The sequence below is a fragment of the Gopherus flavomarginatus genome, chromosome 1, assembly GCF_025201925.1.
Source record: "Gopherus flavomarginatus isolate rGopFla2 chromosome 1, rGopFla2.mat.asm, whole genome shotgun sequence".
In the NCBI taxonomy this organism is placed as follows: Eukaryota; Metazoa; Chordata; order Testudines; family Testudinidae; genus Gopherus; species Gopherus flavomarginatus.
The window spans coordinates 8,003,929-8,017,859 of record NC_066617.1 but is presented as its reverse complement, the minus strand read 5'-3'; the positions used below and the strand labels follow the sequence as shown (position 1 = coordinate 8,017,859).

Sequence of the window (13,931 nt, the reverse complement as noted above, 5' to 3'; positions counted from 1 at the left end):
ACATGACAGGATCTGATCCTCGCATTATTTCGATCTACGTTAGTAGGATGCCCCCCTGGTTTAGGTGGGGATAAGTAAGAAAAAGAGAACAGAAAAATGAGGGAAGAGTGTGTAGTGGAGTGTAAGGAAGTCTAACAAAGTTCTGATTTTCCCCATGATGACTACTTCCATGCATTTTTTGAAAGATCAAATATCAACTTTTTTCCAAAAAAAAACCCTCTTTTTTTTGGTGCCTCCTGCTTTGCTGGTGCCCTAAGCATGTGCTTAGTCTGCCTATTGGGTAATCTGGCCCTGCTTCAGTTCCTGTATGTACTTTAACAACTTCTGTTCTCTGTTGTTGACTAGGATATAAAGCATCCCTTTTTAATACATCCTCCCCCAAGGGATACGTTTGTCTGAACCATGTGCTGCTCAGCTTTCCCCAGCCCTTGGTTTAAAAACTCCACTGACCTTAATTTTGCATGCCAGCAATTTGGTTTAGGTGGAGCCCATCCTTCCTGTAGAGGCTCCTCTTTTCCCAATAGGTTCCCTTGTTTGTAATAAACTTAAATCCTCTCATCCATACATTGAGACTTTCATCCTCCTGCAGTTCTGCCTGTCTCACTCGCCCTGCACACAGAACTGGAAGCACTTCAGAGAATGCCATCATGGAGGTCCTGGGCTTTAATCTTTCCTAACAGTCTAAATTTGGGCTAGGACCTGTCTCCTACCTTTCATTGGTAGCTAAAATGTACCACGACCAATAGCTCCCACCCAGCACTGCACATATCTCTTTACAGATGTCTTCAGAGGTCTGCAACCTGTAAAGCTAGCAACCAGGAGCAGCAAACAGGTGAGTTTTGTGAAGAAGTTGAGAAGGCCAGATACTCCCACTACATAAAACATTCTCTAAACTTGGGCCAATAGCCAATCCTCCCTCCTCCCCTAAAAAAATGAACTCCCACATATGCATGCATGCACCAAGAGTAAAGAGAATGCAGGCAGAAGTCCAGCAGCAGAGTGGGGGCTATCCAGTTTATTGCACTGACTGCAGAAGATGATTACCTGCCTTGTGGGCAGGTGTCATGTGTGTGCAAGCAGCTCGTGGCCCTCAGAGACGAAGGACGGGTTCTTGAGGCCAGAGCACCTGAACTGGAGGAGCTAAGGGAGACAGAGGTGCATAGAAGAGACTTTCAGTACACAGTAAAGTCCCAAACACACTCTGGCTGCCTCTGTGCTGATGAGGAGGATGAAAGTCTGAGAAGAGCATCAAGTTGGAGCAGAAGGAAATGATTCCCTAGTTGGGACCCTCCTTCCAGATGATGTCATGGTATCCTCACACTGAGGATACCCCTCCAGGGGAGGGGACCCCTGTAATTGGGACAGGACAGTAAAATGGGGAGTGTGATGACTGGGAGAACCCCGCCCCCCCGTTGGATACAAAGGTTGCAGTTACCACTGTGGCTTTTAAATCCTAACTCTTCCATCACCTAAAGCTTCATGACTAACTGTGGTGCTTTAGTGCAATTCTAATTTTCATCTCAAAAAGATATTTAAGAAATAAGTGCAAGTGTTTTTTTAAAGATGAAAATACAAGATGGCTTTTTAAATGGCCTCAAATACTTAGCCACAAAAGAACTCCAACCCCCTGAGCCTTTATGGCTTAAAGCTTTATTCATAGATTCCAAGGCCAGAAGAGACCGTTGGGACCATCTACTCTGACCTCCTGTATAACACAGGACCTAGAATGTCCCCAAAATAATTCCTAGAGCAGATCTCTGAGAAAATTGTCAGATGGCAAATCCACCACAACCTTTGGTAACTTGGTCAATGTAATTTATGACACTATAAAGGTCTAAGCTGTCTTGAATCCTCTAGATAGCAACCTTTTAAGGCTGTATAAGTGCTTAAATGACCAACATTGCTAAGTGTGTAAATTCTACAGAATTGGTCACTTTGAATCCTGAAGGCCAACAAGTGACTATTGACAAGTGTTTTAAACTGTGCGTAACAATGAATATGATCTTTATTGTAGGAGCAGCAGTGATCGGTATGCTATGTATAACCTGTATGCTCAAAAGGTCTGTTACACTGTCCCCACCCTCTTGTCTCCTCTCCCTCTCTGAATACTTGTGGAGTGGCTTTCCCCCTCCCTCTCCCTCCTGGAATGTTTGTGGGATGAATGGGCTGCTTGAGCAGCTGGAAGATCAGAATAGCTCCCAGGTAGACAAGGTGTCTGGGAATCTGATTAGGCAGTGATCACACGCCCAATGCATGGCCACTGCATGGCCACTGCCCGAGGTGGAGTTTGACCAACCAGATGTGGCCAAGTCATCTCTAGTTGTAGGCCATGAGGAGCAGGTCATTAAAAGGGGAGGGGACCACGTGCTCGGCAGTGCACTCACAAGATTGTATCTCACGTAAAGGCCTTCACCCGGACCGCCTGGCCAGTGGTTCACCACGTTGCACTTCATCGTGCCTCAGGAAGACTTACCTTCATCGCACCGTCCATCGCTGCGCTGTGGGACACTTACCTTGAAGGATCCTGACATCTCCAGTGCCAGGCCTGTCCTGGGAGTGTGAGTATGTGAATGTGAGTGTGACCCCCGCCGCCCCTTCTTTTGAGCTTAGCTATCAGTATAATAAACGTAATGCTTTCTGCCAAACTCTGGTGGGTCATTAGTCCTCCCTAAGCTTATTAGCTGGCCCAATTTCAGGTAACATTACTGGTGGAGAATGCAGGCAGCTTAGTGGAGGATTTGACCCAAGAGTAGGGTCCCCCAGAGCCGATGAGAGGGCTGGGAAGCCAGTACAAATTACCGGGGCCAGGCGGTCTGGAAAGGGGCCCGGCTTCCCTGGCTTCGTTGGCCCTGTTTAGCCGGTCCACCCTTGCTGGGGGGCCTGAAAAAAACATTTTCACCAGGGCTCGAACCCACTCTCGGCAGCCCTGCCCCTGGTGCCCCCCCGTTGGTCTCTTGAGCAGATCCGGCTCAAGCCTGCGTGAAAAAGTGGTAGGCTAGCAACCCACTGCAGGGAGAAACAGACGCCACTGCTAAGTATGCCACTGTGGGGTAAGGGAAAAAAAAGGCGAAGCAGACGGAGCGAGAAGACACCCTCACTTGGGGAGCGGTGACACCGCCCGGGGTGTTGTTAGAATGGCTCCAAAAGAAAGGAGCAGACCCTTGGATGCCAGGGGTGGTTCCACCTGGGAGTACAATTCCTGAGCTAGAGCTCATGTTGGATAAATATGTACTTATATACGGTCCCGATAAATTGATTCTAGTCAACTGTATAATCCAGCCAATTTCTAATAAATGACCATGGACCTAGTCCTCATTGAACAGCATGTCCTTCTACATGCCAGCTTGGTTCTTAATACTTTTCTTTCAAATTGAGGGAGTCAACTGGCTGAAAGTTCTCCTTTGAGCAAAATCCTTTCTCTTTGCACAGAGACCAAGCATTGGGGAAACCTCAACCTACAATACTTTTTCCTTTTAAAGAAAGCTGTAAGCATATGAAAATGGGGTGAAACTGTCTTTTTTGGCAACTTTCCTACAGCATTTGTACTAGGTGACCCCTTATATTGCCACATGGGACTTATGTAGCCCTGTACAAACCCTTCCTCTTTTACACACCTCTGCAGTGGCTGAATGCTGCGACTGTACGCCTGTAATTAATGTCAGTGTTAAGATCTCAAAGTCTGCAGTTATGTGCATAATGCTCTTCACACAATAACTAACGCTTCAGATCTGTAACTCAGTCACTTGTCTGACTGGCTAGAGTGATCTTGTGGCTGAAGAATGGCACACAGCATAAAGGATCCTCCATACTACTTGTAACTATACCCCTGACTTCAGGGCCATAGCAACAAAGAACGTGGCCCCCTCCGAACATATGTCCGGGGTCCCTTACAATGCAGAAACTGGAATGACGTATTTATTTTATACAATATACAGGGTTCATATTATGTATACATAGGCCTACAGTGTACATGTATTCTGTATTTACGCAAAGCGCTTCTTTCGAGCCTTGTTCTCCGCAAATTGGTTAATCAATGTGTCATATCCAGAGATCTGGCAATCTTGTTTTCGATTGAGATAACTGCAAGCGCAGAAAGCCTGTCATCTGTCATGGTTGAGCGCAGGATATTCTTGATCAGTTTCATTCTGCTGAAGCTCCTTTCAGCACCAGCGACAGTAACTGGTGTGGTCAGAAGAATTCTGATGCAAATGCAAAGATTCGGATATATCTCCTGAAGGCTGTTCTTGTATATGTACGTTAAAAAATTGTTTGCCGTGACAAGTCCTCTCTCTTTCTCGATGACATGAATAAAACATTATGAGTTCGTTGGCATCAATGTCTCCCATTTTTCTTTCAAAATTTTTGCTGTGATTCTCCAGTTCATTTTCTCTGTGACACTGCTTCAGGCTGTTAGCGTTGTACAGAAATCCAAACAACTTATACCACTCCACGAGTTGGTCAAATCGCGACGAAACAGAAGATATGGCCTGATCAGTGAGAACAAGAAAGAACTGCGATTTGAATTTTTTTTCGGCAGAAGGACGACTCGAATCATCAGCACATTTGTAATCAAACATTCTCTTCTTACGTCGCACCCTGGTTTCTGGAAACACCTGCTCAATACCCATATGCTCTGCTATTTCTCCTGCATTTGTGACCACAGAGTTATATCCTGTATTTCGATAGTCTTCCAAAAACTTCATTGTAGCACTGACTTCTGCCTGCAGTACGTCAATTGACACATTTGGTGACTGAATTAATTTGCTGGTTTTATTGACGTGAAATAGTATATTGTACCACGTGTACACAGTCAGAACAAAAGGCCACGTAGTAACATGGTCTAAAAGCGCACCGGCTTCTGTTGCTGTATTGCCATCTTTCTTTTCGAGCACATATTCTCGCAAAGATGACAAAGCATTGCACAATTCTTCAAGGTGATAACGCAATGGCTTCACAGCATCAATTCTCGACTCCCAACGAGTGTCCTATAACCCTTTAACAGATATTGGCATATGTTCTTGAAGTATATCCCAACGTGAAGGTGAAGAAGAAAAGATAACGTATATTCTGTTAATCAGACCGAAAAAGTCAACTGCATATTTCGATGACTTTGCCGCGTCTGAGATCACAAGATTCCAAGTGTGAACTCCACGTGGTACATACAAAGCACAGTCATTTATTTCTAGCATGCGGGCTTGAACTCCTTTATTCTTTTCTCTCATATTTGCGCCGTTATCATAAGCTTGGCCTCTCATGTCAGCAATGTCTATTCCTAAGTTGTTTGCCTTTTCAAGAAACGCTTCCAATAAGCCCTCACCAGTTGTATCATGAACATTAAGAAAACCAACAAACGCTTCACGAATATTGACACCATCTTCACCGTTGCATTCAACAAAGCGTAACACCACAGACATCTGTTCTTCATGTGACACGTCGGGAGTACAGTCCAAAATAACTGAATAATATTTTGCTTTTTTAAGCTGCGCTATGTTGGCCTCTTGAATGTTACTGGCAACAAGTTGAATCAGCTCGTTTTGGATCTGTGGACTGAGGTACTGAACATGTGTCTCTGCCTTCTTAATCCTCTGTAAAAGTTCGCTGAGGACAGTATCATACTTTGCAAGCAATTCAAACAGTCCCAAAAAGTTGCCATTCGAAGGATCGCCGAGCTTTTCATTACTTCCTCGAAATGCCAAGTTTCTTTCGGACAAGAAAATAACAACATCAACCATGCATTTGACAACATTTCTCCAGAAATCTCCTTCTTTCAGAAAAGCCTGCAATTCGAGTTGGTCAATAGATGTACGGTTTACTATGCCTTACCGAAGGTCAAACCATTTCACCATACAGTCTTGATGACCTTTGCCTGTTTCATGCTGCTGAAGTCTTTTTGACAGTGCTTTCCAAGCAGATGTTCCATGACGTAGCGGTATGTCGCCAGTGCCAAATAATTTACAACAAAAACAAAAAATGGCATCTTTCTGAACTGAGTACATTAACCATGAACGTCTTATTTTCTCGCCATTTGCCATGGTTCGATAAAAATGAGTACTTGTGAACCTCCGTCTTTCCTCGTTAAATGGAAATTCGTAACTTTCATTCTGCTGTGGTGGGCCACGTGCAACAATGTCACACACTTGCCTGTCCGATATTATAGACGGCCAGTCTCCTGGATCATCAGTCAGTGGTTCAGATTCAGATACTTCTTTCCCGGCAGCAGCTGGAGTATCTGTCACAGTTTGTTTGGTAGAACTGGCTTCACCTTCGACCTCACTTGAAGCACTTCTGGATACTTCTGGATACGATTCGTGGCTGCTAGCGCTGTCCGTTTCATGTGCCTGTACCTGTACGTTGGATTGCAGCGCAAAATACGTTGACAACTTTGGAATTTTCTCAAGTTCTTTCTCGGCATCTTTTGCTGCCTTTCGTTTACTAGCTCCGCTCTTATACATTCTCTTAGACATCACAAAGCACGCTTCTGCGTTGGAAACGATAAAAAACTAAACAACTAAATTAATAACATTTATCCACCGACCACCATTATGAACGCAAATACACATTCTTTGAATGGGTCCAACTAAAATTCGAAACTGACCGACAATTGATGTAGCCAATAGCATTATGATGTATCATAATGACTTCACGGTTTTGTCAGCAAAACCGACATGGATTGTGCAATAGCGTCAATAAATGTCACTTACCTAGTTATACCTTACATTTCTTTTTGCCACTTTTAGGGGCCTCCTTCCTTGCGGGGCCCCCTCCAGTCGGAGGGTATGGAGGGCGCTCGCTACGCCTCTGCCTGACTTGATAGATGGCCTTGGCCAAGTCACAGCTTCCTTAGTTCCTACTTCCTGATCCTCATAAAGGGATCACTGTCCTACCTTTATATGTGTTATGAGTTTAATGTCTATGAGCCTCGGATTAAAGGTTCTATATCCTAAAAGCTTATTAAAATGCCATGACCTAGTAACACCAGACTAGCAGGGGAAAATAAGTTTGCACAAGTAACAGTTGTTGGTGCTGGAGAGCGCATGTCTTCACAGTATATACACGAGCCCATGTGGGAGAAGTGGACTTTGCTTCCCTGTCAGGAGCTCTTCATGCATTAATGACAAGGCTCTTGCTCAAGTACTCGGTTAAATGAGAAGTGGTGTCTTTCCGGTTCAACACTGGTCCACATAATTACACTGCATGATTGCTTGGTTTTAGCCTAGGTTTAAAAGGATGAGGACTAGAATTGTTGGGGTGTGATGCCTCAGGCCTGACCTGCAATGGCATAGCTGCGAGTATGGATAGGGAAAACCAGCATAACATCTACCCTAACGTACATCTGACTCCTGCCAGCGCTGCAGATCTCCACAAGGAAGGTGTGGCTTGCTTACTCTAAAAGTGAGCCACAAACTGTGGCACCATTGAAAAGGTGCCAGGAGATAATTACAGGAAACTAAAACAATGACAAGATTGTGGAGACTGTCTCACTCTTTCCTTCTCCAATCCAGAAGGAGTGTATTTCTGTCCCTATTGGCCAAGCTGAAGTCCAGATGGGCAATGCTTGTTGGGAACGGTACTGTCTAGAGCATGGGATTCAGCCAGATGGCAGCATTCCTAGTAATAAGCAACTGAACAATCTGACTCTTCCTTTGAGACCTTCTTCAGTGAGACTGGATCTGGAAAGCACGTGCCTAGGGCAGTGTTCATAGACCTGGGACCACCAGCCATTGGTAAGAAAACTGCCTCTATAGAAACTCTGCCAAAATGGTTTGATCCTCTTTATGACAGGCTGGGGGCAGGGCAGAATTGCCCTTTCTGTTCTGCCACATGTAAACAGTGTCATTCATCAGTTGGAACCACTTCTCCCGGTACAAAACAAGCTTTATAGACTCGTCACATGGCTCAAAACAGGGGCACTCAACCTCTTCCGAAGTGTGGTCCATGCGTTGGCCGAGGTTCTGATGGCTCCTGTAGTGGAGTGGTTACCTGCTCCTGTCATAAAGGGCTTAAAACAGCCCAGGAGAGGGCTGTGGCTGGAGGGAAGCAGCCTCAGCTGTGGCCATGCCCCAATCAGGGGCCAGCTGGCCCTTATAAGAGGGCAGTGGGCTAGGAGCAGACAGTCACTCTCTTGCCTTTGGAGAGGGAGGGACCTGGCTGCTGGGGAGCGTATCAAGGTACCTGAGGTGGAGAAAGGCTGGGGGAAGGCCAGAGGAGCTGGGGAGTTCCGGTTTGAATCCGCACCCCCCAGCTGCCGGCCTAGTCTAAGGCCAAATAGATACTGGAGTTGCAGGGGGCAGCCCAAGGGTAAGCAGAGGCAGCAGGTCCAAACCCCCCTTGCCTGTGATGAGTGGCTTATATACTGCAGTCTGCCCCAGTGAACGGGGGCTAGATGGGGACTGGGCAGTAGCCATATACTGAGGTGAAGTGGGGATAAGGGGTGGGGGTTCCTCTGGAAGGGGGGAGACCCAGAGACTGTGGGGTTACTGCCAGGGGGCAGCACCCCAGTGGAAAGGGACAATGGGGTCTGGGAGGGACATGGGGGGCCCAGTAGTAGTGAGACACTGACCGACAGAGGGCGCTCCAGAGGCTGGAAGCTAATTCTCCGAGACACCAGCAGGAGGTGCTGCTGCGGTGAGTCCCACACCATCACACTCCCTTCCCTATTGCAACTGAGTGGACTACTTACTCTCTCACCTAGTGTCAGGCAGGTTCTTCGTGACCGTTACAGCAACTAGTTACATGGAAAACTCATAGGACAGTATCTTAAACCACAAAATCTAATGTCATAACCATGATCCGTTTAAAACACACCAAGTGTGCAGGGAGAAATGGAGTTAAGAGCAGTCTGCTTAATCCTCTTTCCCATGGCCAGCTGGTCCCATCCCACTTCTTTCTGGTTGTCTTCTCCCACTGAACATGCTTCTCTGCTGTGTTTGGTTTCTTCTCCCCAGGATGTGCTACATGGGTCCTAACTTTTTCCTCCTGACCCTGACCTGGGTAGCAATTTCCTTCTGCTGCGAGAGTTGGCAATTTCCCAGGGAAAAAACTAGTTTAGGACAGGGGGCTAGCGAATACTGGTATAAGCCAGGAAACTGGGGAAAATAACTGCATCAGTATCCAGCAAGCATAGAACAAATCTCTTTAAACTTGGATATCTCCATTCAAAGCTGAGGAATAGGCTCTGTCTATCCAGTTGGTCTTCTGCTACAGACTGCTACAGGACCAAGTGGACCTGGACTGGTAGTCTGCAACTCTGATTACTTCTGATTTGCTTAATGCTTCACGCCTACAGTTCTGCAGTATCGGCACTTCCATACATAGGCGCCGACTTTGTGGGTGCTCTAGGGCTGGAGCACCCACAGAAAAAAAAAGTGGGTGCTCAACTCCCACTCACAGCTCTGCAGATCAGCTCCTTGCCTTCCTCCCCCAGGCTGCCAGTGGGCCCTGCTGATCAGCTCCTCCCCACCCACAGTGTCTCCTGCCCTCTGCAATCAGCTGTTCAGCGGCATGCAGGAAGGGCTGGAGGGGAGGGAGAGAAGTGGAGGTGGGAAGGGGCAGAGTGGGGGCGGGGAGGGGGAGGGATGGGAAGGAGTGGAGTGGGGGCAGGGTCTGGGGCAGAGTGGGGATCGAGCACCCTCTGGGAACAGAGGAAGTCAGTAGCTATGCTTTCATAAATCAAATGCTTTTGAGTTTTGTTTACGTAACGTTGAAAACTGAAATGAGTCATCATGACATGTATAACTTCCTTTAGAAAATACCTAACCAAAATGTGTAGTCATTCTGATGTTCGATATTATAACTGCATAATATGCCCACTACAGTTTTCCTTTTTGTTTGTACAGTCCTAAATCTAAAGATCTACTGCCTTACGTAACCACATCTTGAATATGTAACTGAAACTAATGAATGTAGCATACATTCATGAAACCATTTTTAAAATAGAAAATGTCTTCAAGTGGGACTACCTAGCTTTTTCTAAGGCAGTAAAAACCAAGATTTTTGCCTGGTAAAAAAATACCCCTAGCAAATACCATGCCATCCCTGGCTGCTGTTGGCTGATAGGATCTAACCTCAGGGACTGCTACTAGCTGTTCTGCACAGAGGCAGCCAGGGTTCCCTTGTAAATGCTTCTATAGGCTTCCAGGCTCTTATCCAAGTTTTTCACTGCTGCAGATACCTCTGGGTAATGGCTGACAGTAAGCAGAGCCCTGCACTGTGTCCATGGGCCACAGTTCAGGATCTCTGGGTTAGAATAATTAAATTGCCTTTACAGCTTTGCAGAAGAGATTTGAACCAGGATCTATTGCTCACTGTTCCACCCTGAGCGTTCATCACTTGCAAGGAGGATGCTGCCAACAACTATGGGAGGGACCACTCCACCGTTGGGAAGGAAATCCTCCATCCTGTTAGTGAGAGCACACATAAAATGGCAAGTCGAGAACCTGATTTCCTCTACAAGTGAAAGGGGCAGGAGGAGCTGCAGTATTTCTCTCCTATCAGTCTATTATAGGGTAGTATGCCAAAGTACTACATGTTTTCCAAAGATAGATGAAGTCTTTCCCTGCCTCATGGGCGGCGGGTATCAAAGGCCTGTAGGGTTGCCAACTTTGTAATCACACAAAACCGAAAACCCATGCACCAAGGTCCCGTCCCATCCCACCCCTTTTCCAAGGCCCCTCCCCGGCTCGCTCCATTTTCTCCCCCCCCCTCTCCCATTGCTCATTCTTCCCCACTCTCAGTCACTCTCACAGGGCTGGGGCAGGGTGCTGAGGTGCGGAGGGTGAGGGCTCCGGCGGGGGGTGAAGGCTCTGGGCTGGGGCAGGGGGTTGAGATGCGGGGGGGTATGAACTGTGGGTGTGGGCTCTGGGTGGGGCCAGAAATGAGGGATTCAGGGTGCGGGAGAGGGTTCTGGGCTGGGACAGAGGGTTGAGGTACAGGAGGGGGTGTGGGCTCCGGCTGGGGATGTGAGCTCAGGGGTGGGGCCGGGGATGAGGGATTTGGGGTGCAGGAGGGGCCTCCTGGCTGGGGCAGGGGGGTGAGGTGTGAGAGGCGGTGTGGGATCCTGGCAGTGCTTACCATGGTTCCCAGGAAGCAGCTGCCAGGTCCCTGCAGCCCCTAGATGCACGGATGGCCAAGGAGACTCCACGCGCTGCCCTCGCAGCTCCCATCGGTCACGGTTCTCAGCCAATGGAGCTGTGGAGCCAGCTCTCAGGGGGAGAACCTCCCTGGCTACCAATGCAGCTAGGGGCTGCAGGGACCTGGAAGCCGCTTCCGGGAACCACACGGAGCTAGGGCAGACAGGCAGCTTAGCTCCGGGCCCCTACTCCACTGCCGACCGGACTTTTAAAGGCCCAGTCAGCAGTGCCAACTGGAGCCACTAGCGTCCCCTTTCAACTGGGTGTTCCAGTTGAAAACTGGACAGCTGGCAACCTAAAGGCCAGGGCAGGCTAAGCCTCCCCTGACCCAGGCTGTGGCCCCACCCATGTTCCTGCAGGAAGCCCCGCCCTCCCACTCCCTCTCCCCTGTATCCAGCTGGGGTTCAGCTCCAGCCCATGGCCAGGAGCTGGGACCCACTGCCGGCCAGGGCCACAGTCCAGCCCGGGGCATGGGGGGAGTTGGGCTGGTGGCCTGGCATGGGAGCAGTCGGGGTCTTGGGTGGAGGCACTGGGATAGCCCCTTCCCTGAAGAGCATACAGCTTAAATGCAAAACCCGATGGAAGGGATGGCGGAGGAATGAAGGTATAACTGGCACTTGAGTTTTCTTCATAAACTGCAAGCCCAGGCTTCCCTTCCTGCTCTCCCTCCATAATTCAGCCTATTTTTCCCCTTAACCTCAGAAAATCCTGGTGTCCTTATGCTCCTCCCTCCAACCCTTCCTCTACAGAGATGAGCTGTGTAATCAGAAATTAAGTAAACAAGAGGCCTATGTCATTTTAGCTTTCTGTGGATATTGTGAAATGGCTGCGTAAAACAGTAGTGGGCTTACAATTCAATTTATGTTTGGTTATGAGGCTTTCGTTTGCCCTTGGAGCGTTGTTAGTTTTAATTGGATTTTGATGTGGTGACTGGAGTGGACTATTGCAATGCCCTAAAGTACTCCAGACTCTCAGGCCTGGTCTACACTACGCTGTTAAACCAATTTTAACAGCATTAAATCGATTTAACGCTGCACCCGTCCACACTACACTGCTCTTTACATCGATTTAAAGGGCTCTTTAAATCAATTTCTGTACTCCTACAGAACGAGAGGAGTAACGCTAAAATCGATATTACTATATCGGATTAGGGTTAGTGTGGACGCAAATCGACATTATTGGCCTCATTATTTTACAGTAGCTACCCACAGTGCACCGCTCCAGAAATCGACGCTAGCCTCGAACCATGGACGCACACCACCGAATTAATGTGCCTAGTGTGGACGCGCACAATCGACTTTATAATATCTGTTTTATAAAATCGGTTTAAGCTAATTTGAATTTATCCTGTAGTGTAGATGTAGCCTCAAAAGTTTTACACAAACATTAGCTAGTGTGTAAATGACTGAATCTCATTTTAGCTGGTCACTGGCATAGCTATTGTGTAGCTGTCCTTGATTCAATAGGCGAGACAAACATGTCAGTGACAAAGGTGCAGGGACCACTGCATCGTGATGTTCTGCAGTCCAACTTGACTAGACTGAATCAGGCAGCAGAACAGAAAATGAGTGGCACTGGAGCTGCCGCGATGGAAAGCAAACAGAATGGAGTTGCCAAGGATAGTGACAGACTGAGGATGCTTCCCACACTGAAAGATAACAGCTGCTCAAAACTTCTCAGTAATGGCAGAAGGGAGCCCGGTGGAGAAATAAGGCATAGGGTGCAAAAGGGAATGGGTAGAAACAAGTCTGAGACATCCATACAGATATGTTGGTCTGAGCAGGGAGAGGTGGAGCTGTGAACTTCAGTACATAATTCATGGGAGTAGGTGAGAGCCCCTAGGATCTGATTGCAAAGAAGAAACAAAAGGGATTTGTGGATCCCTTTGAAACACCTTCAGGGCAGAAAGAGGCTCGTCAAAGGCAAAATCTTGGACTTCAGCAAAGCAGAAGACGTTGTTCACCATAATCACAATTCCCCTCAGCCAATGGCTCATGGGACTGACAGTTTAGGCACATCAGTTTCATAGCCAACTGTACACAAGGGAGTGGTGTGGCCAGCATCACGTCCAACTGCATCTGACTGCCCTAACCTGATGGATCAGGTACCCATCTGGCAGCTGGGTGAACTGGAGATGGTCCCTCAGAGTGCCTTAACCATGCAGCCACGGCTATTGCGGGAGCCTGGGCCCAGCTGGATCACAGGTTTGAACTGATGTACGTGAAATGGGCCTTTGTGCATTGTATGTTGGGGAGGGGATGGAGGAGGGGGAGTTCTCTGAAGCCAGGAAGGAAATGGCTGCTCTTGAGAAGGACTATGAGGAAGTTGGGTTGGATTCTGCAGATGGGGAGGAAGTAGATAATGATGAATGTTAATCCTTAACTATAAAGAAAAGGGAGAATATCAAATGTTGGCTGTATGAATGCAACCTACTGACCAACAATTAAAGTGGGAACAAAAGGCTAGATACTCCACAACCCTGCAACTTGTCATATGACAAGTCAGCACCTCAATAAAATAAGCAAAGCTGATTCTATTCCGAATCTGTCTGATCTTCTCAAACCACATCAAGACTCAAAATCTGACTATGCGGGTTTTGCAGGAGACTTTCATGCTGACAATAAATCTGATCTATCTAATACATTCTTCCTGCCTACCCTTCATTCCATCTCTGGCAGTAGCAGATGTCCGAATGACATACCATCTGGCCTTTCTGTACCCCTTGAACTTTTGCTATAGACACTCAAAGTTATGTTTGCTTAGCCCTATGGTGAACTCTAACAAAGAAATCCTCGTACCCCA

The 13,931-nt window shown here is 47.4% G+C and overlaps 1 pseudogene; it reads left to right on the top strand.

Annotated features, from left to right (window-relative positions):
- Positions 1-7,291: 7,291 nt before the first annotated feature.
- Positions 7,292-13,504, top strand: LOC127040074 (tubulin alpha-1 chain-like; annotated as a pseudogene).
- Positions 13,505-13,931: the final 427 nt, after the last annotated feature.